At 33.8% G+C, this 22,584-nt stretch overlaps 1 long non-coding RNA gene across 2 annotated transcripts; it reads left to right on the top strand.

The window, feature by feature from the left end:
* Positions 1–14,469: 14,469 nt before the first annotated feature.
* On the top strand, positions 14,470–22,157 carry LOC145132027 (uncharacterized). 2 transcript variants are annotated; one of them, XR_013717843.1, is made up of 3 exons: positions 14,470–14,641; positions 18,887–19,020; positions 21,508–22,157. It is a non-coding gene; the product is annotated as an uncharacterized LOC145132027 (long non-coding RNA). The 2 variants fall into 2 exon arrangements; XR_013717842.1 differs by lacking the exon at positions 21,508–22,157 and having other exon boundaries at positions 18,887–19,236.
* Positions 22,158–22,584: the final 427 nt, after the last annotated feature.

Genomic DNA, 22,584 nt, shown 5'->3' with positions numbered 1-22,584 from the left:
CCGACAGGTCTGGGGTAACAAATGTCATAACATTCCGACGCCTGAAGAACGTCGTCATAGGCCATCTATGTCATTAGCACGGTTATAATAACTCACATAGGGAAATAACGATACATATAGTTTACAGGAATTCTTTCATTCAAAACGGTTTTATGTCGATTTAAAATTACATATACTACTATAAGTATGGAAAATACTTATACATTTCAGTCTTTGGGTCTTAAGACTACAATTCATTTCATAAGGAAAATATCGGATTTTTTTCTGGAACAAACACTACTTTTACAAAGAAAGGATTTCAAATCTACATTCAAAAGCTTATGAACTCACCAACTTAATTGTTGACACTCTTTCAAAATTATTTGTATTCTCAGGAAATCATTAAAACAGATAACTACTAAGCTTTTGAGGATAGGGCGCTAAGGCGTCGGACAAACTATTTTATCATTATATTGTAATCGATTTTGAAACATGTAACACATGAATCCATGTAACTTTTTCAATTATATTTATGATGGTTGTGTTTACTTTTGTCACTATTATACTCGTTGTTATGATACTATACATGAAGTCATATCCACCCCCAGACGTTTCCATCATCCTAGGTTCGGGGGTGTGACATAATTTGACTCATTGATTTTTAGTGTATCTTTTGTAAATTAAATAAGTTCAGTTCAACTAATATAATATACTAGATGGTATCTTACTTCCAAATGTGTAAACTAGCAAACAAATCAAACAGCTCAAATTGCAACCCTGGTTAATACGACTGTAAAACTAAAATTTTTTATTAAGTAGTTGTGAGCAAAACAAACACTCTAGTCTCATAGTACATGTTTCTTTGTTTTCGAAAATATAAAGAACGTCCAAAACGGAGTCCGTATGCAAAAAATACGACCGTTTTAAGGATCCAAACCAGTATAATACTAATTTTCTTAAAACTGCTAAAATCGTTTCTATCCGTTGAGGGACTTGTACACCTCAGATGGAAATTCCAAGAGCATTTTTGGACTCAGACTATAGTCTGATATTTAATTGCATACTTGAAATATTTTTGGTAAACATATTTATAAAAGTTGAAAAAATCAGATGTTTTGAAACAAAAAATCGTGAAACCTTAAACTATTGATTTCAATATGATTTCCATTATTAGCAATATATTCTGAAAATAATATATTATTATCTAATATAGAAAATGTGAGTTTTAATGATAGAGATGATATTATATTTTCATTTTGGGTATAACCACATATATTGATAGATAACTAATAATTTGTGATCAACTATAGCTAACTTATTATAGATTTTATAAATCATACAATAATTTATGTGTCTAATGAACATAAACTAACTATAGTGTATATATATATATATATATATATATATATATATATATATATATATATAGTGTATATATACACTATATATATATATATATATATATATATATATATATGTATATATACACTATATATATATATATATATATATATATATATATATATATATATATATATATATATATAACCTACAAAATGAATGCATGTACATTATATGTGTATGAAATTGTTACCAAAATACCTAAAACATACACGTGTAAATACATTCACCATAGGACCAACAATGTATGGAAATATACACACAAACAACCCACACAATACACACATAAAACAATAGAGTTTGTACTCTCTAAAATCCTTCAAAGATTCATAGGTACACAAATTTGACAGCCATTAGTTCTTACACACCCAAAGCTACACACAAAGTAAACATGCATCTATTATATAAGCAACTACACACAAAGAAAACAAGTTAGAAACTTTTCCTCGATTAAAGTTGTCAATAAAACACCAGAAACCATCATCCCGTCTTCTTTCTTCTTTTCCTTCGTTCCAGTCAAGAACACCTCCATTGGAGGTGTTGTTCTTGTGAAATCAGCAACCACTCATGTTTTCCTTATTCTTCTTCCTATTGAATGAAACAACAAAACACCTACTGATTTTTCCTTCTTTCTCCTGTCAAACATCGAACCCAAATATCTCTCTTTCCTCCATTGATTCCCTTCAAAACAAAAAAGGGGATGAAACAAGAAGATTACCGGTTTCCACCATCGATGACCAAGCCCTCACACCTTTCCTTTTTTCTTCCATTGAGCAACTGTCGCCGAACATCCTCACCGGAGTTGTTGTTGTTGATCGTCTTTCCCCTCGCACCCTCCCTTCCTTTCCCATTGACCTTCGTTGTTGCCTACCTCCTCTCAAACCTTCTTTTGACCTCCTCCTCTTCGCACCTCACATCCAGACGATAGGAAGCACAAACTCGTTGCTTCGGTCTCTTCGACCTCGGAGATGCCTCGCTCTTTGCGATCAATCGACCAAGACATTCGGATTAGACGCCTGCGAGCTTCTTCTTCCTTCGGTTCTCTTCGTGACATGCGACGAGCAAGGAACCGGAAGCAGCGTCGCCGCCTTCGTGCTTCCTTCTTGCCCGTTGTTCATTTGTATCTGCCTTTCATCCGTTCGTGTTCTATCTGCTTCGATCATTCCTTCCTTGCCCGATTAGTCAACTCTCAAATCAAATAAAAAGCCTCAATTTCTATTAATTTTGATAAAGTGCACAAAATAAACCCTCACTTGACAAAACATTACGAAATCAATCCCAAACCCCTAAACATTGAATCCATTTATTCAAAACAGTCCCTCATTTGGTTATTTTTAACAAAATAAATCCCAATCTTCAAACTTTGATTCAAATAAAGCATTTCAGCCCCTCCCATGGAGATTTCTTAACAAAATCAGTCCAATTCCCAAACTTAATAAAATCAGTCCAATTCCCAAATTTATACAAATATATTATCCTTTTATACGAAAATTCAACAAGTCTAGTTTATAAAAATGCTATTTAAAAATGTAACATATTGTTACAAATAAACTAGTATAAACTTTTTGTATACATGATATGGTTATTTTATCATGAAATAACTAGTCTACACAACAAATGCTACATGATACAAAAATATATGATTTTTATGTGACATTGTATATCATAATAAGCACGTCATAAAAGTTTGTAGTATTTCAAGGGTTCAAACTATTACTATGCATGTATATTTATATGTTTAAATACATAAAGCTTATACATATACATATGTTCATTACTTTGGAACATACTTATTTGTAAAGTGAGTACATTACACTTTTACATACATATCAATCATGCTCGACTTTTATAAACTTTATACAATGAAATTCATTTTGCCTAGTTACTTAATCACAATTAAGTTAGGGCTGAGAGTTATTCACATACTTTAGTTAAGGGTTTTTTAGTGAGACTATATTCATTAGCTGAGTCTAAACACTTAGCATACCCACACTACTATAATTGTTAATCTTTGGAGCGAGATAGATTTGAATAGATCTATACGGGGTTGACATCCCCACCTGCGGTTGCTAGCTACAACCTCGATTGATCAATCGAAGCAAGTGATAAGTGTCTAAAATTGTTACTATAACATCCAATGAAGCGTTGTAGGGGTACATTCAGTCACATAACTCGGTTATAGGACTCACTATATATATTAACTTGAATCTCTGTGTGTGTGTGTGTGTGTTACTACAAACCATAGGCTTAGTTGTTTTCAAAACTATTTTTAAGTATGGAATTACTTATGTAACAGTATAGTTTGGTTTTCAAGTATATTCAAGCATTCTTTACAAACACAGTTTTAAGTATGAATTTACTTATACAAAGATACATTTTGTCTTTCAAAGACTCTTTGCAAACACATTTTTAACTATTGTTATACTTAAAAAGTAAAATACTTTTTAGACTTGTTAAAAGTATTACCGATGTTAGCAAAAAACCTATAACTCTCACCAACCTTGTGTTGACCCTCAAAACTACATGTATTCTCAAGAAATCACTAAATAGACATTCAAGAAGGATTGGATTACAGATGACATAGTTACTAGTTGTTGTATTATCCGCCTATCTGTTAAGGCAATTCATGTACTATTATTAATTGTAAGAACCCTGTATTCAAACATCAAGATGGAATACGAATGCTATTTTGTTTATTGTTGTACTTATGCTATATATATTCAGTTTACCTGTGATCCATGAACTTAGTCGCACAACCCGGCGTGTTCCGCCGCCTCGGCCAGGGGTGTGACAAATGAGCTATGATGTGGCCCTCCCTATAGTCCCTACCAAAATGCCCCTCCTTTCCACACTTATGACATGCAAAAGATCGACACTTCCCACCATGAAACTTTCTGCACCTACCATATTCAGAACTCCTCCCCTCAACTGGTCTGGAACTCGAGTCGGTGGACTTGAACCGCTTGACCACCGACTAATACTGCCCTGAAGTTGTCCTCTCCTCCTTCCTTTGAATCTCCAACTCAATCTCACTCTTTCTGGCGCTTGACTGCAACTCGATCATTGTCTGATACGGTTGAGTCGATACGAACTGTCAAATCTCCTTCTTGAGCACACTCAAGTATCGTGACATTTGCACCTACTCTGAAGCGGCATAATCTGGGCAGAAAATAGCTCTCTTTGTAAATATCTTGGTGATCTCCGTCACTGACTTAGTTGTCAGCTTGAGCGATAGGTACTCTTGTGCCAGTCGCTCTCGCTCCACAAGAGGAACATACATTTCTTGGAACATATCCAGAAACTGCTCCTAAGTCACTACAGCTCACTCTGCATGAGAGAATCTCTGGGTCACAAACTCTCACCAATCCTTCGCACCCCAACGAAGAAGATTTAGCGCAAATTTCACCTTCTGTTGGGACACAAACGTGTATAGACATGCCTCCTCTTCAGATATCCATCTTAAAGCGATAATTGGGTCCATATCACCTTTGGACTCTGGCAGCTTCGTTTAACTGAACTCCTGATATTTCATCACCACGCCTCTCTGAACTCCTAAAATGGTGATGGTTGTGGTGGATGCGGCAGCAGCTGCCTGTGTGACGGCGACATAGCACCGGTCAAACTCCTCGATCAATTCGGTCTTAACCGACCCAAACAACTCCGAAATCGACTCCCTGATCCCCACGGCCACTTCGGCAACAATTATCTCGTGTATCTCCTCATCAGTTGGACCTGCCCTCTTGGCGCCACCTGCACCCGATCCTAGTCTTCTGATAGCCACCATACTGAAAATATACAATGGGAAGGTCAAACATCAAAACACAATTCTCAACACACCAGGCAACCCTCCTATTAGTTCCTTAGTAGCCTCGAGGTTCCTCTTGAATCTCATACGAATCCTATTCTTTCAGTAGTACAACCCATACTACCTTCCACACCTATTCGTAGTCGATTCATAATTCATCCTAAGGTCCTAAGTCACTGCACTCGACCACTCCTAGGTATGATAACACCCACATGCTCCAATGAGCAACAACTAACTTCCTAGGCACACCTCCTAGGATTGTCCTTGCTCCTGCACCGCTGGTTGCTTTGTGCATGCTTATTGTACACAATACGGGGTCAAATAGATTGTCGAATGATCGACTATACCTTAAGTCCACAACCAAACAAGGAACAAGAAATAAGGCTAAGTCAATCATTCTAAGGCTATTTAATCTTGAGCGTATACAACTATACAACATACACTTAGCAACCATAAGACATCACAAAAATCAGGCTTTACTATTCAACAGTTCCTAAAAGAACCTTAGCTTATCCATTATCATGATTTTCTAACAATTCACATATTAGCAAATTCAAAATTCAGCACCTATAACAAGTATGGGTATTTTGGGAACCACTCTCCTGAAAACCAAGGTTAAGTAAAGTTCTACATTCTCGATCCTGAGCAAACAATCAAATAAGAACATGACAGAGACCGAGCCCACGTCCCTAACCTAATCCTTTTATAATAAATTCTTTTTCAAAAATGTTTTGTGAAAATTCTTGGATCCTAATTTGAGTTTGGATTCACACAAGTATTCCTCCAAATCCCTCAAATCAGGGCTCTGATACCAACTTGTAACGTCCCATTTTCACAACCAAAATTTTTCATTTTCTTAAGGTGAAACTTCGTATTATAAAATTTGTATTAAGAAAACCGTTTGTTCCAAATTACATTTCTTGAAAATCAGAGTAATATAATAACACAGAATCTTCATTGCTGCTGATGAATGTGTACAGTCACGCCTTCGCCTTCCCCTTCCCACGATAACCGATGATACCTGAAAAAAACAATAACAACTGGGTAAACACAAAGCTTAGTGAGTTCCCCCAAAATACCCCACACAATAAACAAACAATAACACATATCGGTCTCCAGTCATCAGATTGGAATACCCCTGGCCTACAGTCTCCCGACTGGAATGCCCCGGGTTAGTTGGCCCGCTGCCTCAAACTAACTGCTCTTCCCGAGCCTCCATGCCTATGGCTTATAGTCGGCCCGTACCTGGTATCTTGGCCTACAGCACACAACTAGACTGCCTCAACCTCATCCGCCACCATATGTCGACATATAAACAATCAAGGATCAAGTAAGCAGATAATATAGGCAATTATCAATCATATAGCTCACTACCGCCTACTAGACCCCTTACAACACACTGCTTCGCTACCAACTAACCTCCATGGAATGCGTAACCATAAGTAACCAGATGTGATATAGCCACCCGAACAGATGATCTTACTCTAGAGCCACAACCAAACAAGGAACGGGAAAGAAAGCCTAGATCAAGAGTTTTCAGGCTATCCTACATAACTACATACAACCTCTAAGGCACTCCACTAGACGATAACCAGCCTACTAGTACTCTAATTAGCATATCACTATTGTTGCATCCTAACATACAAGGATATGTATATAAATCTAGCTAATCACTACATCACAACAACATCCTATACACAAGTATACATAACCAACACTCCAAGGAATGCATAACCATATGTACCTATAGGTGAGATAGATACCCGAACAAATGATCGTACTCTAGAGCCACAACCAAACAAGTAACATGCCAAAAATCCTACATCAAGAGTCCTCAGTCTATCCTACGTGACTACATACAGTCCCTAGGGCATCCATATACTAAAATGATAACCAAAACTAGTGGGTCGGCATTGGTGCCTTCAACCCATAGGTATAGTGAGGAAAACTCACTTGAAACGAAGAACCCATAAACACTGCGACACGCTTCCTTTTCTGCACTGCTTGCTCCCACGAGCCCTCTAGCACCAAAACATAGAAGAATCTTAATTAACAACCCAAATCCTTCAAGTTTGACCCAAAATCAAACTGGTCAAAAAGTCAACGGTCAACGGTCAACGAAAGTCAACTGTCAACTGCCCCTCACGACGTGACCATCTATTGCTCACGTTGTGAGCCACTAAAGGGCAAAATAATCGAGACTCTTGATCCTCATGATGTGATAGGCATAGTCTCACATCGTGAGATCAATCTGATTGACAATTTGATGGATAAACTTCTTAATCCATTAAGCCACTAATCCAACTTCTCCAAAAGGCTTCCTAACACCCCAAAGACCATAAAAATCGATGTTTTAAGGTCTTGCTTTTCCAATTTAAGACTTGAGCTCAAATTAGGGCATTTATGAAGAAAAGGAGGTCAAAACCTCAAGCATGAGCTCAAACATCATCCAAACTTCAGATCCATCACATATAAACACGAAGGGACTATAAGGACCCACAAAGTTGCTAACTTTATGGAGTCCTAACACTCTAACTCAACTATCGATGGATAAACATGCATAAAACCTTAGATCTAGCAACAAGGAATCGTAAAGCTTGAATCTTGATTACTCACAATGGTCTAAATATGTTTCTAGAAGATGCAAACGAAGCTTCCAAGCTGGATTTATGCTGCAAAGGTGATTCCTTCTTCTTCAAGCCACCAAAACACCACCAAAATCTCAAAAATCACAAGGAAAGGCTAGGGTTAGGTTTTTTTCTATGTTTGAGGATGAAGGAGGCTATTAAGGAACCCTAAAATGAAGTTATGGGGTTTAAATACAAAAGGAACCCTAGAAGATTATGGGATTGGGTTGCAGCACATCTCACATCGTGAGCACATATGTATCACATCGTGAGCTAAGTTTAAATCAACATTCTCATTTAATCACTTTTCATGTCGTGACCTCTCTATGGTCACGTCGTGACACCTGGTTTTACCCAAAAACCATGCCTTTGATTCCTTGAAGCCCTAAATCGATCTGTTCTAGAAACCGGGTGTTGCATTCTTATTTGTCGTTCCAAAAAAACTATGGTCAACAAAATAATTCAAAGATTGATCATACGAGGAGGGAGACAATGGGGAATTATCTAGTGGTTCATGTGACATTAATGAGAACACAAACGGATGAGTATAAGCAAGGATAAACGAATACACATAAATATAAACGAAAGAACGAACATAAACATCCAAATGAAGAACCTTACTTAGATAATAATATTTTATACGAAATCCTACGATACATGATATTCAAAAATCCATAATTAATACAAGAACGTAAATATACAGACAAAAACTGTATCTTTATTTGATATATACTAACAAACCTTAAAGAGTTATATATTGAAGGGTACAAATCATATTATGCTAAAAGCCTCATAGCTTGTTTAAAGACTTACAACAGTCATAATCAATTGCAAACTTACACTGGATACATTTAAAGATCATTTTGTGTTGTAATCCTTCACCACACTTGCTACATCCATCATCAGACACGATGCCTTGAGCAAATGAGAGAGGGTGCATGTGAGCATTAATGTCATGAATACTTCCGAACTTTATATTCACAAAATAATAAATGGTTCTTTGATTCCAAGTATATGTATTTGTTTCGTACAGAAGTATTGAAGGAGCACACACAATATGCATAGACTGAACATAATCATGACAATGATAGAAAGCTGCCTGAGGATTCAAATCATCTTCACAAATTTTACATAAGTATTCACTCTTATGGTTCTCAATTGGAAGGTAACTTAGGGGCATTGGATACTTGTCATACTTGTGCCTAATCGTCTTCGGTAATAATAAAGCACATTCAAGATGAATATAAATATCACAATATCTGCAACTGAATGCAAGTTATTTGTTTAGAAATAGTTTTGAGATAGGATCCCAATTAATAGATTGTAGACACATATGACAATCAAAATTCAAAAAACGATTTTGAAACTCGTGAAAGAATGTGATCCGTGTTAGATTCATGTGTGATTTTCTTAGGTATAAATCCACATGTAACATCAATATAGTATCTACATTCGACACAAGAATAGGAAAATCCATTGCAATGTAGATGATAAACAATACAATGGTACACATCACAAAGAAATGAGGGACGTTTGAGTACATGAGAATAAGGATATGGTGTGGGTGACCTGGTGGTTTAGTATTTTTGCAGGCAGTCGGGTGCACCACTCATAGAGCACAAAGTTGCAACACTCAGCTTCATTAGCACATTTGAAAATAGCATGGTTGTGATTGGTATCAGACATACATTGCATAGTAGTTGGATCTTTTTCATTGGATTATGACACAATAACAATTTATATTTTGAGGAGGTTTGTTGGATACCTCCATTGCATTGTGTCTCGACTAGAATTAAAGGGTGTTGATAGCTGATGTGTTTTAGGTTTCCCTCATCAATTTTCAACGCTCTAGATCTTATTTCTATAGAAAAAAACTTGTTTTGGTATGTTGTAAGTTTGGTCGGGGAATGGGAGATGAAGAAGATGGGGATGGTCAACATCTTCAAAGTTTTTAATGGTTTTCCGAAATCCTGATAAATTAGAAATGGAATATCAAAGTGGGTTAGTATATATCAAATTAAGATACAATTAATCAATCACAAAATTTATAACAATTAAGGTAAGTAAACAAAAGCAATCATAAAAGGAATATTTACCAGCACGTATGGTGGCCATATACGATCCTTGCTTTCTTCCTGACGTTGCAGACTCCACATGGACATAATACATACATTTATCGCATTTGTAAATCCAAAGATACTCATTGTTAAAATGATCACCACATACTCTGCATCTAGGATGATGTTTAGCGATTTGATCCAACTTGGGGAAAGAATATGAAATGGTGAGTGGATGAGTATGATACCAAGTATTCTTTGTAGTCTGTTGGATTAGCAAATTTTGTGGTAGGAAAGCACAATCATTGTGCATGGTGAAGTTGGTACAAGTTGCATTGATAGAACATCCCTCTATGTTCCTTCCTACATGCATTACAAAGACACAAAATGGGTTTAGAGATAGTACATATTAGTAAGTGTGGGTGGCTAGGATGATGGATAACTTTTTTCCTACTTCCAATGCACAATTTATATCTAAGATGAAATCACATGACGAACATACGTAATGCATTTCTAGAAGCATGAGATGGCTATTACAGATACTACATCTCCAATTGATATTCCTCGAATGATCAATATTAATGAAAAGATGATGTGGGTGTAATGTGTACACTAACCTTATCGAGAGCTTGGCGCAGAATTTGTGAAGGGAGAAATCACACAATGAACCACCCATACATTTGTAGTAGTACTTATGGTAAATAGAGATTTGTTGGTCACATCCGCTACATGTACATTGAAAGCACTCTTTCGTAATTGGATCACAATCCTCATAATCACCATTTTCTTCTTCTTCTTCTTCTTCTTCTTCTTCTTCTTCTTCTTCAAAGGGTGGGAATTCTAGGTGCAAATCAACGAGCTTTAGTAGATGCGTGTGTTCAACTACCTCCATGATTATGTTTCTCTCTTTAGGATATGATGTTTTTGGAGCCCCTATATTATTTTAAGCAAAGAAAAGGAATATATGTGTGAAAATTTATAAAATTTAGTGGGTCGTATCTTTTCTATTTTGCGTACCTTTGTTCATCTTGTTCCTTTCTGTTTTCACTTATTCTTTTCCAAAGAAGCCCTCAACGAAGCACTTTTAAAATAGTTCCACATAGTTGTTTAATTTTCTTAAAGTGTTAGAGAATCGTCGTTTGTGTGTGATGTTTTCTCAACTAGGGATGTCAAAAAGTCTCATTGGTCCCCGTTCTCGTGGGGGCCCTGTCCCATTTGAGTGTATTTATTAAAAAAATCGGAGACGGGGACGGGGGCGGCGACAAGGTTAACCCCCGTTTAAATTTCAGGGGTGGGGACAGGGGTTGGCAGTCCCGTCTCGGAACCCCTATGGGGCCCCCGTTAGTAAATTATATATATATATATATATATATATATATATATATATATATATATATATATATATATATATATATATATATATATATATATATATATAACAATAACATAATTTTGAGCTTCCAAAATTCAACAAAAAACATTTTTAAGTTGTTAAGATAATGTTTTTAAGATGTCATAACTTTTTTGTTTTTAACATGTAAAATTCTGTTATAAATAATTATTTGTTACCTAAAAATAGTTTTTTTTAGCCCAAACAACAACTTTTTTAAACAAAAAAACAGTCCAAAATTAATTGGGGGCGGGGGAACGGGCGGGGACGGCGGTATTAAGGGGGATTCGGGGGCGGGGGTAAGAAGGCTAGACATTTCGGGGCGGAGGAACGGGGAAATTTCGGAGGCGGAGGCTGGGGATGCACTCCCAGTCCCGTTTGCCCGCGTTGACATCTCTATTCTCAACTAGATTGGATTTCAAGTTTTGTTTTTTTGATTTTATATGCAATGAATGAGTACAATAAAATGTGTTAATGACTTGTAGCTTAATACAAGTAAAATCAATCATATTAAGGAAAGAATATGACGATGCTGGAAGCAGTTATAAGCTTAATGCATCTATTTAAATTGGAAAAATATTGAGTGGATGATCATTTTCTCATGTTAACTTCTTATTTCCAAAGGACAAGATTCACGAAGTATATTACAAGTGATATATCGCAACTCTTTTTCATTAATTTAACAAAAAAATAAACCTGTGCATTCATTATCTTTCAAATTAAACTGATGGTTATTGTTTTTTTATCTTGATGTCTAGATTGCTATGTGTAGGGATTTAAACGGTGAAAACTTGGCATGCCAATAATAATTAACGTATATTGTTTTTACAAAAACTTACAATTCTATAAAAATACAAAAACTTGCGAAAACTCGAAATATGAAAGAAAGGTACCAAAAAGGACTCCAACAACTATGTAGTCCTTATGAGCGGTGTTCGTTTGGATGGATCGGTTTGATCCGATCCAATCAAGTGAATCCGAATAGATTTCAGTTCTCCAAACATTGATCCGAATAGTTCAAACTAAATTTAAATCCGATCCGATCAAACCAAATTACAATTTGGTTGGATCGGTTTTTAAATTCGGTTTTCAAGAGGCAAGACATTTTGAAAAATATATAACTTGAATATTATCAAAATCTATAAATAAACTATTTTTTTTTATAAATTATAATTTATGAACAAATACTAAGAAAATATATTATAGTTAATATTTCATTGACAAAAAACTTTTGGTAAGAAGTAGTTTTAAAGTAATATATTCGATGAAAATTTCTAATAACTAAAAATAATAATTTAGTAAATTTATAAATAGTTAATGATACATATGAAAAATAGATAATAAGTTGTTATTCGGTTTTTTTGGACTATTCGGTCATTGATTTATAAACCAAAACCAATCTGAAATTCAAAATAATAATTCGGTTTTGCTGAAAACCAATCCAAAAATCCGAATATCCAAACCAAATAATCCGATCTAAATTGTCCAATTGAACAATTCGGTTTTATCCAAATAGCAAAGAGTTAATTTTTTTTTTTAACCAAAGACTTCAATAGATCAATGAATGGGCCTTTTTAAAATGGTATAACTGGGAGGGGTTTCTTTTACCGTAACCAGACCAACTATTTTTTACGGTGGCCTGGATCCAAATTTAATAACTCGGTCTTTTAAGCACCTAACTAAAACTTTAGAAGACATGCCCTGGAGTTCCGATAAGAGCCATAACATTGACTTAAAAAGGTGATGTTGAAAAACATGTTGACACCACAACTAATTCATAAACATATACATACCTATTCTAATAAATAAATACTTTTAATCTCTTTTTGCCAAGTTTCACTTTAATACAACTACTCATTAATATTATACAATGTGTCATGTAGATATATTAGGCAACTTATTTCAAAATTCAAATTTACATTTTCAAATTATATGTTAAATTTAAATTTATAATAACTTTAAAATTTTGATATATCTCTTAATTAATAATTTATTTAAAATGACTTATTTAAAATAACTAATTAATAATTATAAATATTTATTATAAAAGTTTAATTAATTTTATAACCGTGGTTCCCACGGGTTATAAACTAGTGTACATATATCCCTTTATATATATATATATATATATATATATATATATATATATATATATATATATATATATATATATATATATGCACACATTTGATATGCGGACAAATATACATCCACACACACATATATAAGGTTAGGTTCATCTAAGACCATCATATTTTGTGAAACATGAGGACGCAATCATAACCATCCATTTTGAAGATCAAAAAAATATATTTTTAAAATGCAAAAAAAATGAAAATTTTTGAATTTTTTTTAAAATATTATTTTCATCATTTAGATTATCTGAAAGTAAATAAATAAATAAATACCGTTTTTTTAAATATACGTGAAATATTGTAATAAAATATTAAACTGTAAATATTCAAATCGAAATTTTAGAATATTAAAATATTCTACTACAATATTAAACTATAAATATTTAAACAATTCTAATAGATTATTAGAATATTCTAATAAATCTAACAATTCAAATAGAATATTAGAATATTTTAACATATCTAACAATTTTAGTAGAATATTAGAATATTCTAACATTTTAAGAATTCGATTTGAATATTTACAGTGTAATATTCTATTAAAATATTTCATGTATATTTCGAAAAAAAAAACGGTAATCTTTTTTAAATTTTTTATTTTTATTTTATTTTATTTTGTTTGAATTAAATGATGAAAATAATTGTTAAAAAAAGAATTTTTGGATTGTTCTTTTTATATTTCATTTTACAATTTTTTTTTTAATTTTTTGATCTCCAAGATAATTGGCTAGGATCGCGTCCCCATGTCTCAAAAAATTAGCATGGTCTCAAATGAATCTATCTCTCTCTCTCTCTCTCTCTCTCTATATATATATATATATATATATATATATATATATATATATATATATATATATATAAACACAATTTTAATTTGTGTGGGTCTATCGAAGGGTTTCATACATTTTTGTAAACCACTTGATTTAGATTGAGAAAAAAGAAAACTATGCCATGATAAAAAAAAACATATTAATTCGTGGACTAAAATCGTCCTTTGACTTGCATGTCTTCAATAGTAATAAGTTGTTCATTTATGGCTTTATAAAGCAACTAGTTTTGATCATAAAAACTCATCTAAGAGGAAAGCTTTGAATCTCATCTAAAATCATTCCAACTCAAGTCCAAGTATTTTAGTTGGTAATGTGATTAACTCTTGTTTGTAAGAACTGAGTCATCTAAAATACTTGGCTTAAGTTGAAATGATTTTCAAGGATATGTGAGTTCATTGGATCTTTCAAACAACTGAAGTAAGTACATCAATTTCTCTAATTATGAATTTTTAAGGTATTGTGCTTCATCTTATTCGAAATCCTTCTGATTTAAAGGTTCTTGATGTCAGCTCAAACATGGCTGATAATAAATTATGTGAAACTACCCGAATGGATTGAATAAAAACCTTACAAATTTAATGATTTCCCAAAATAAATTTACAGGAAGAATTCCTTGATCTTTATATATCTTCAAGTTTTCGATAGGGGACCTGATATTTCTACTGAATTATTTTCTCCATCCACTTGAAATTAAAGCATTTTGACCTTTTTGCCCTTGTCCTTATTGATAGTTTATAAAAAAATATGAAATAAAGGTAAATGGGTTAATATGCTGCCGCTGTTATCCTTAATCACATATCGCCTGTTTCACCATTCACTTTTACCATACCTCTCTTTCAGCTGATTATCTTCTACATCTCAACCACAAAAAACACTAAAACGGTGTTATTAACAATCCAGTAATACTATGAAGAAACCCACTTTCTTCATAGTTTATACGGACGAGTGGTTTCCACCCAAGATGGGTTTTCATCCCAAAATGGGTAATACACCACCGGCAAAATCCTAATTATCCGACAATTTCATTTTTGTTTGAAGCATTAATATACAGCTGCAATAGATGATGCACGAACAAAATGAACCAAATCAAAGGGATGACACATGTGACGGAGGAAAGAACACAGAGCACTAGGTAGAAGCTCAAATGTCAAAATTAGTTGTCGATAGGAGATGTCTAACCACAGATCGTCTGCATCACCATTCACCTTTACCGTATCTCTGTTTCGGTCGATCATCTTCTACATCCCAGCCACCACGCCATCATTCTCATCCAGCCACCATCACTATCGCAAATATTAATCACCATCGTCTTCTTTGAGAAGCCTTCATCAACAGGTTCCCTGTTCAGTCCATTCACGCCATCAAGAAGCGAAGCAAAGATGAAGATATAGACCTGCACACACAGCAAGAGCATATGTCGGGGGTGGGTCTCGGTTTTATTGAGGTGTATCTGCATCCTGGGAATCGATTCAGAAGGGAGGCAGGCGAATTGGAAGAAGCAATGGCGACCGGTGAACGGAAAAGAAGCAGCGTGTCCGGCTTCTTGAACGGCCACAAGAAATCGGCGTTTCGTCTTTGGAAGATGCGTCCAAAGAAAGGAAGAACTGACGTTTGGATTTTTCTCTGTCTTTCTCTTTTCTTATTTTTGTAAATTAAAAAGGACAAAAAAGTAAAAAAACTATAATCTGAAGTGGATGAAAAAAAATGTAACGTGGAAATGTTAGCACCCTTTGGATAGGGGCGAGCACATTAACCACAAAACCAAATTATAACTAAATTAACCAATATAACTGAACCATTACTAAAAGATATGGTTCGGTTTTTAACTTTGATTAACCGAATATATATGGTTTGGTTATGGTTTTCATCAAAAACCGAACCATTATAAACCGAACTAAACTAATAATATTAATAATGTTTTTAAAATAATATAATATTAAATATATGGTACGTAACTATATTGAGAATTAAAAATTATAAGGGTAATTATCAGTGGCGAATCTAGAAACGAAAACCACGTGATTCGCAATTTAAGCGAAACAGAAAAAAAAAATGAAAGAGTAAAAAAATGCTAATGGCGGGTCGAGTCGTATAAATAAAAAAAACTAAGCATAACTTCAATAATTATATTAAATTCTTACAATTATATTCGACGATGTCTTATCTCTTGAAATATATCCATTGTATCATTATCGATACTTACCAAAACATATTTTTTCAATAACTATTGAACTAACCATGTTAATTGTACCTAAGAACAACATTGATTTCAAAATTGTCACTAACCGTAACTAGCAAACATAACATTAATTTTATATCCGCAACATTTTTCGGTAGCAATATAACGATTTAATATGTTTATATTTAATACTTATAATGCATAAACAAATTCATAGGATAAGTAATTAAGTAATATCTTGTTTTTTAATTACCTTCACTTGTGATAGATGAGTTGGGACATCGGTTCTGAAGGCTAAATAATGAGAATAGCAATTTAAAACTTTAGAACTAACAGCTAAATAATGAGAATATCAATTTAGAACTTTAGAACTAACGTATGTTTTATTATCAATCAAATATTCTCAAATCTTAACTAATTGTATAAACATGAAAATAGACAAATGTCACAAACTAATGAGATAGTTGGGTGGAGGTAGGTTCTTTAAAATTTATATGGTAGTTCTTAATTTTTTTTTAGGTATAGTTTATAATATAAGTTGCAAAATAAAGTGGGTCCTAGGACCCACTTTAGCATTATGTACATACACCCCTAGTAATTATTTGGAGTTAGATAGAATAAATAATATTCTATTAATACAATTATATATACACAATCATTTACTTTTTATAACGATAGACAATGTTTTTAAATTTTTATAGCAACATATTTTTATTTTTATATCATCTTGGACCACTTTGGTTAACCGATATTAACCATAAACCATAACCATTAACCAACTAAAATTAGTAACCAAAACCAATATTAGCCGCTACCCAATGATTATCGAAATATATTAACCAATTCTAATGGTTATGGTTCGGTTTTGACCAATAACCGAACCAAAACGCCTCATACACACCCCTAGTTTTGGATGTTGGATAAAGAAACTTAACATGAACCATATATGGTTGTCAAAGAGTGTTGCAAATGTTATACTTAAGAACTTTATTCTGATGAGAATGTGATTCAGGTCATTAAAGGTTTTGATCTTAATATACAAAAGACTTTGGATTTAGTTTTTAATTACTACTATTGTATATGTATATATCTGTATAAGTTGTTGGGTATTAACCTGATAATACCTTGATCCCAAAAAAAATGTGCAGCAAGTAGAAGAAAAAGAGAAAAATTGGGGAATAACATGGAGGAAAAGAAACCTTAATATTACTTGCTAACCAAGGTTTTATCGGTAGAAATCTAAATAAAAATTACATAGATTTAACCTCTATTTATACAAGACTAAATTAGAATCCTAATCTAATTAAAACATTGTAGAGCATAAAACTCAAAAACTAATAAAAGGAAAGTTTCCTAATTTGCCCCTACGACCAATTTGTCCCGGATTCATACCTAACATAAGTTATTACATTAGATTAGGGTTTGTTTTATTGGGAAAATGACTTACAAGCCCAACGAAGTTTCCAAACCGTTCAAAAAACCTCAATAATGTTTTGTTTGTTCAAGAAAACCCAACGAACTTAACCTTATGTCTAACAATCATGTTTTGTCTGTTCAAAAGATTAAGTTCGTTGGGTTTTTTTGAACAGACAAAATATGATTGAGGTTTTTTGAAAGATTTGGAAACTTCGTTCGTCTGACAAGTCATTTTCCCGATATGGTAATAAGTCATGTAATATGTTTCTCTTTTTTTACTTCCATAGAATTGAACAAAAGTGTAACTTAGTTGAGTTTTTTTTAGACAAAAGGTTAAGTTCGTTGAGTTTTCTTGAACAAAAAAAACATGATTGAGTTTTTTGAACGGTTTTGAAACTTCTTTGGGCTCGTAAGTCATTTTCTCTTTGTTTTTTCGTAGATATCTTCAAGAAACGGGTCTGTAGTCAATTGATACAATATTCCAATTGATTTAGGATTAACTTGTTATACTAAATAATCGACAGTCTATTTTTTATTTTATAGAACTCGTTTTCTTTGAACTATTAGGTAAAATACATGCGAGTAGTGTTAAGTTGGGATCTTTGTGTTATCTCTCTTGAGACATGTGAAATCCTAGCATAGAGAATATTTCATTTCTATAAATTCTATTGATTTTATTAATATATGTATTATTTTATATATGTTTTGAAATTGTTTTAAAAATGTTTTGTAAGCATGAAATTAATAAAAAGATTACAAACATATCTTTTACAAGTATATATAATTTATTTTCAAATATATGTATGAAATAAATATAATTTACAAATAAATCAATAAAGGGTAATTTTATTATGGGAGAATTTTGTATATGTCCTTAGTAAACGTTCAAATATCATATTTATCCGACTTAAAATCTAAATATCATATTTTCCCTTTTTAATGTTATAACATATCATATGTATCAAAATCTATTTTTTTAATGATTTTTAATCCTTTTTTTATAACCTTATCATTATAATTGAATAAAAACAATAAATAGACCATAATGCCCTTCTTCTAAATGGTAGGACATATCAAAAGTTCACATGTTTGGATTTACCTTGCCATCTTCCTCACGAATATTGATATCGTCCTGATTCTTCCTTGTCACACATTCTTACAATCACACGCATCGGTTCCTTCTTGCAATCAGACGCATCAGGTAATCGTACTTATGCTTTATTCATATTTTCCGTTTCCATCTTTGTTAATGCTTTGACTAATTTGTTCACGTGAATTTGCTAAAATTATCTTTTCCTCTTGATCATAAACCCCTAGTATCTTCATTTTTCAAGCTACTGTAGTTACATTGAGAATCATGAACTACAATTGTATTGAATGCTTGAAGTGCGTTAATGAAGGCCCCAATTTAATGTAATTTGTAAATTTTGTCTGGTTTGTCCATTTACGTTTATTAGTTAGAAATAAAAAAAAATGAATCATTTGTATTTGATGTGTGTTGGTTGCAATTTTTTAGTTCATAAATCAAAGGTTGTTATTTTAGCAAATTATCCACAAGTATAATGCCTTTTGTGGGTGCTGCTATCTGGTTTATGAAATTATAATAACTTTAAAAGATTATTGGTTAAAAATGAATTACAAAGCATATGTATGGTGGGAAAAATAATATGTTTCTTGATATAATAGATTTGTTTAATAGCAATCTCGTTCCTAAAAGTATAATGCTGGAAAAGGATTCTAAACAAAGTATGTTGCTAAAAAAGGTTAGTTAAAAAAATGTTGCTACCAACCATAATTTCAATCAACAATAACAAAAGAATATGTTGGTAAAATATTATTTTCATAAAATAATGTTTTTCCAATTAAGTACAAGTTTTGATATTTATTAATAATAAAAATACTCTAATAAATAATCAGTTAGTAGTAACTTGCTATAAGGTATGACTGGTGGTTGTAGGTCGTTTTGTTGTAGACAGAGGTAGAATCATTTACAGCCTTATTCATCCTTTCAAGATTGGCAGAATGCTCCTTAGTAAGGGTCTCAAGAATGGACTTGACCGTCGCTTGAGAATATTCATCTATGGATGAGGTCTTTGCAACATTGAGCAGCGAGTCCAGTTTCTCATTTATGGCCTTGAGTTGCCCTATCGTGACTGAGGCTTCATCGTCACTCTCGGTCCTAAGGTTGAATGGACTGTAGGTGAATCCCGCGAAGTTGTCATCATCGCCAAAAATTGTATCTGGGTCATTGTGGCGAATAGGGGAAATGGGGGGTGTAGAATGACCTATTGCAAAACCTCAAGTTCCAGCCCCCATATCAGATGTGTTGACAGAAACAGGAGGTTCAACAGTTGTTGCTGGTGCGGTTGTAGAATCAGTAAAATTGGTGGAGGTTGCGAAACACCAATGGAGACAGATGGGCATGGAGCAATAGTGATTGGCGTGGAAATAGTGGCAGTAGGAGAGGGGACAGAAACAGTCTCAACAAAATCATTGAAAATTGGAACTGAGATAGGAATCTCAACTGTTACCTCAGGAGCAGTGGAAATAGGCTGCGAAACCTTTGGTTGAGAAGTTGTTGTAGTGTCTTCAACTTGAACAGGCTCCTCCACTTCAATGCGAACGTCTGAGTGAGATTCAGACTGCGAATGTTCACTTTCACTTGGAGTCGGGGATTTGGACTTTTGTACTTTCTTCTTCAACTTTCGTTTCTTTGCTGCAGAGGGAGTTGGTGCAGATGTGTCAGCTTATGACATTCATTTCTTGGACGGACCCTCTTTAGCACTTTGTTTCTTATCCCTTTTCTTATGCCTCTTTTGCCCTCCTTTCTTCGGTTTATCTGCTTCATCAATAATGGATTGTAACTCCGGCGTCAAAGGATGAAAACCAGAGACATGAAGTTTCCTGTAAGCTTCAAGAATTTTACTAGCGGCTGGAATATTGCGAAACATAGCCTCCGATATGGATCCAACAAACGACAACTTGGAACTATCAGCAAGTATAATGTTTGTGGTATGAAAGTTGGAGATGGCAGACATGAAAGAGTCTTGTATTACTGGAATGTTGTGCTTATCGATTGCCCTTTGAACAATGATTGTCCAGAATCGAGCACAAGAGATCTCGCTGTGTCTCGTGGTTGAATGGGTGCTTTGTACCACTTGAGCCCTAAGAACAGCTCCAAAATTGATGTTGATTCCGTTGTAGAGTCCATACAGAATTGACATAAACAACTTGCTAGCACAATCCGATCTAGTGACACGCTCCAAGAAACTTTTAAACAAGAGAGTGAAAAGCCCGTTCCATAGTGGTGGCAGATTCGGCTTCCTGAATTTTGAGATTGTAGTTAGGGTTTCTTTGTACCCCATTTGATAGAACATCTCCATGATGGCAACGATGGAGATTGAGTCAGGATCTATCATATCAACTGTCACACCCCCGAACCAGAACGGCGGAAACGTCCTGAGGCGGGTGACGTCATTGTGCAGTATCATAACGATTGTACATAATTGAAGCATAGCAAATCCAAACATCATACATCAATATAATAAGCTTACATTGTTTTACATCGTGTTTATTGATATGGGCATATTTAGTTATAAAATTCATGCATTATCTTAATACTTTATGTTGTTTTTGTCTCATTTAATGAACAAAAGGTACTTAATTAGTTTATAATTTCATTTTTCAGCAACAATGACATGCTCGGATGGAAAAGGAAGCGGAACTAGCGATTGGAGGCTTGGATCTTGGATTTTGAAGAAAGAAGGATGTTGCTGGACAGCTTGACCCCTCGTCAGTGTTTTGGCCATATCTCATGAACCGTAACTCCGATTGACGAGATTTAAAATGTTCTGAAAACTAGACACAATTTTGGACGACTTTCGTGTTTTGAGAAAATGCTGATTCCAAACGGAATCGACGAGTTGGGCCTCAACTCGACGAGTCACGTCAAACTTTCGCGATTTTGGACGCTGACTTGCCGTACACGGGTTTTAAGTGACGGACTCGACGAGTCACCTTTGTTTTGTGAAAATCTATATAAAGGGCATTCCTGCCCGATACCCTAGCATATAGATGAACCCTTGGAGGCCAATTGTCGACTAAAGGTGCTGCTGGAGCGTGGGAAGCTAAGGAATCAACCCTACATTCAATTTGAAGGAGAATCAAGGCAAAATCAAGTTTACTCTTTACCTAATCTCTTGTTTGAACTATGTTTTTACCAATTGATTTCGTTTTTGAGCTTGTTTCTGCTGTAATCATGAGCTAAAACTCATACCTTCTGTTTAGGATAGATGATTTTGTGATTATGGTTTGATTTTGTGGTTGGATTAATTTAATTTGGTGAACTTTGTTTTATTAAGCTTGTTAAAGAACCTTATTCATTAACCATAACTATTTTCTGTTAATTATCAAGTAATTAAGATGCATGACATCTCTTAATTGCTTACCTCATGTGATTTATGTGAAAACATAGTTATGTGCCTAGGATTAGCGAACGTGAAACTAGGATTAACTAGAAAGTGGGTAAACTAATGTGTGAGCTTGTGTGACAAACCATCAACAAGAGGTTAACTGAATTAGTAATTTGATTAACTAATTACAGGTCTTATTTAACCCGAATCAATAAACTAGGAAACTCATTGGTTTAATCAACTGATCACTGCTTGAATTAATTTGTTTTCTAAGGATTAGTAATAGCGAACGTGAACCTAATCACACTAATCGGTAGCCAATGCCAATTAATCCATTGCACTTGTCATAAAAT

The sequence above is a fragment of the Lactuca virosa genome, chromosome 8 (assembly GCF_052849685.1).
Source record: "Lactuca virosa cultivar CGN04683 chromosome 8, Lactuca_virosa_CGN04683_v6, whole genome shotgun sequence".
Taxonomy (NCBI): domain Eukaryota; kingdom Viridiplantae; phylum Streptophyta; class Magnoliopsida; order Asterales; family Asteraceae; genus Lactuca; species Lactuca virosa.
This window is presented reverse-complemented; position numbering and strand designations above follow the sequence as displayed.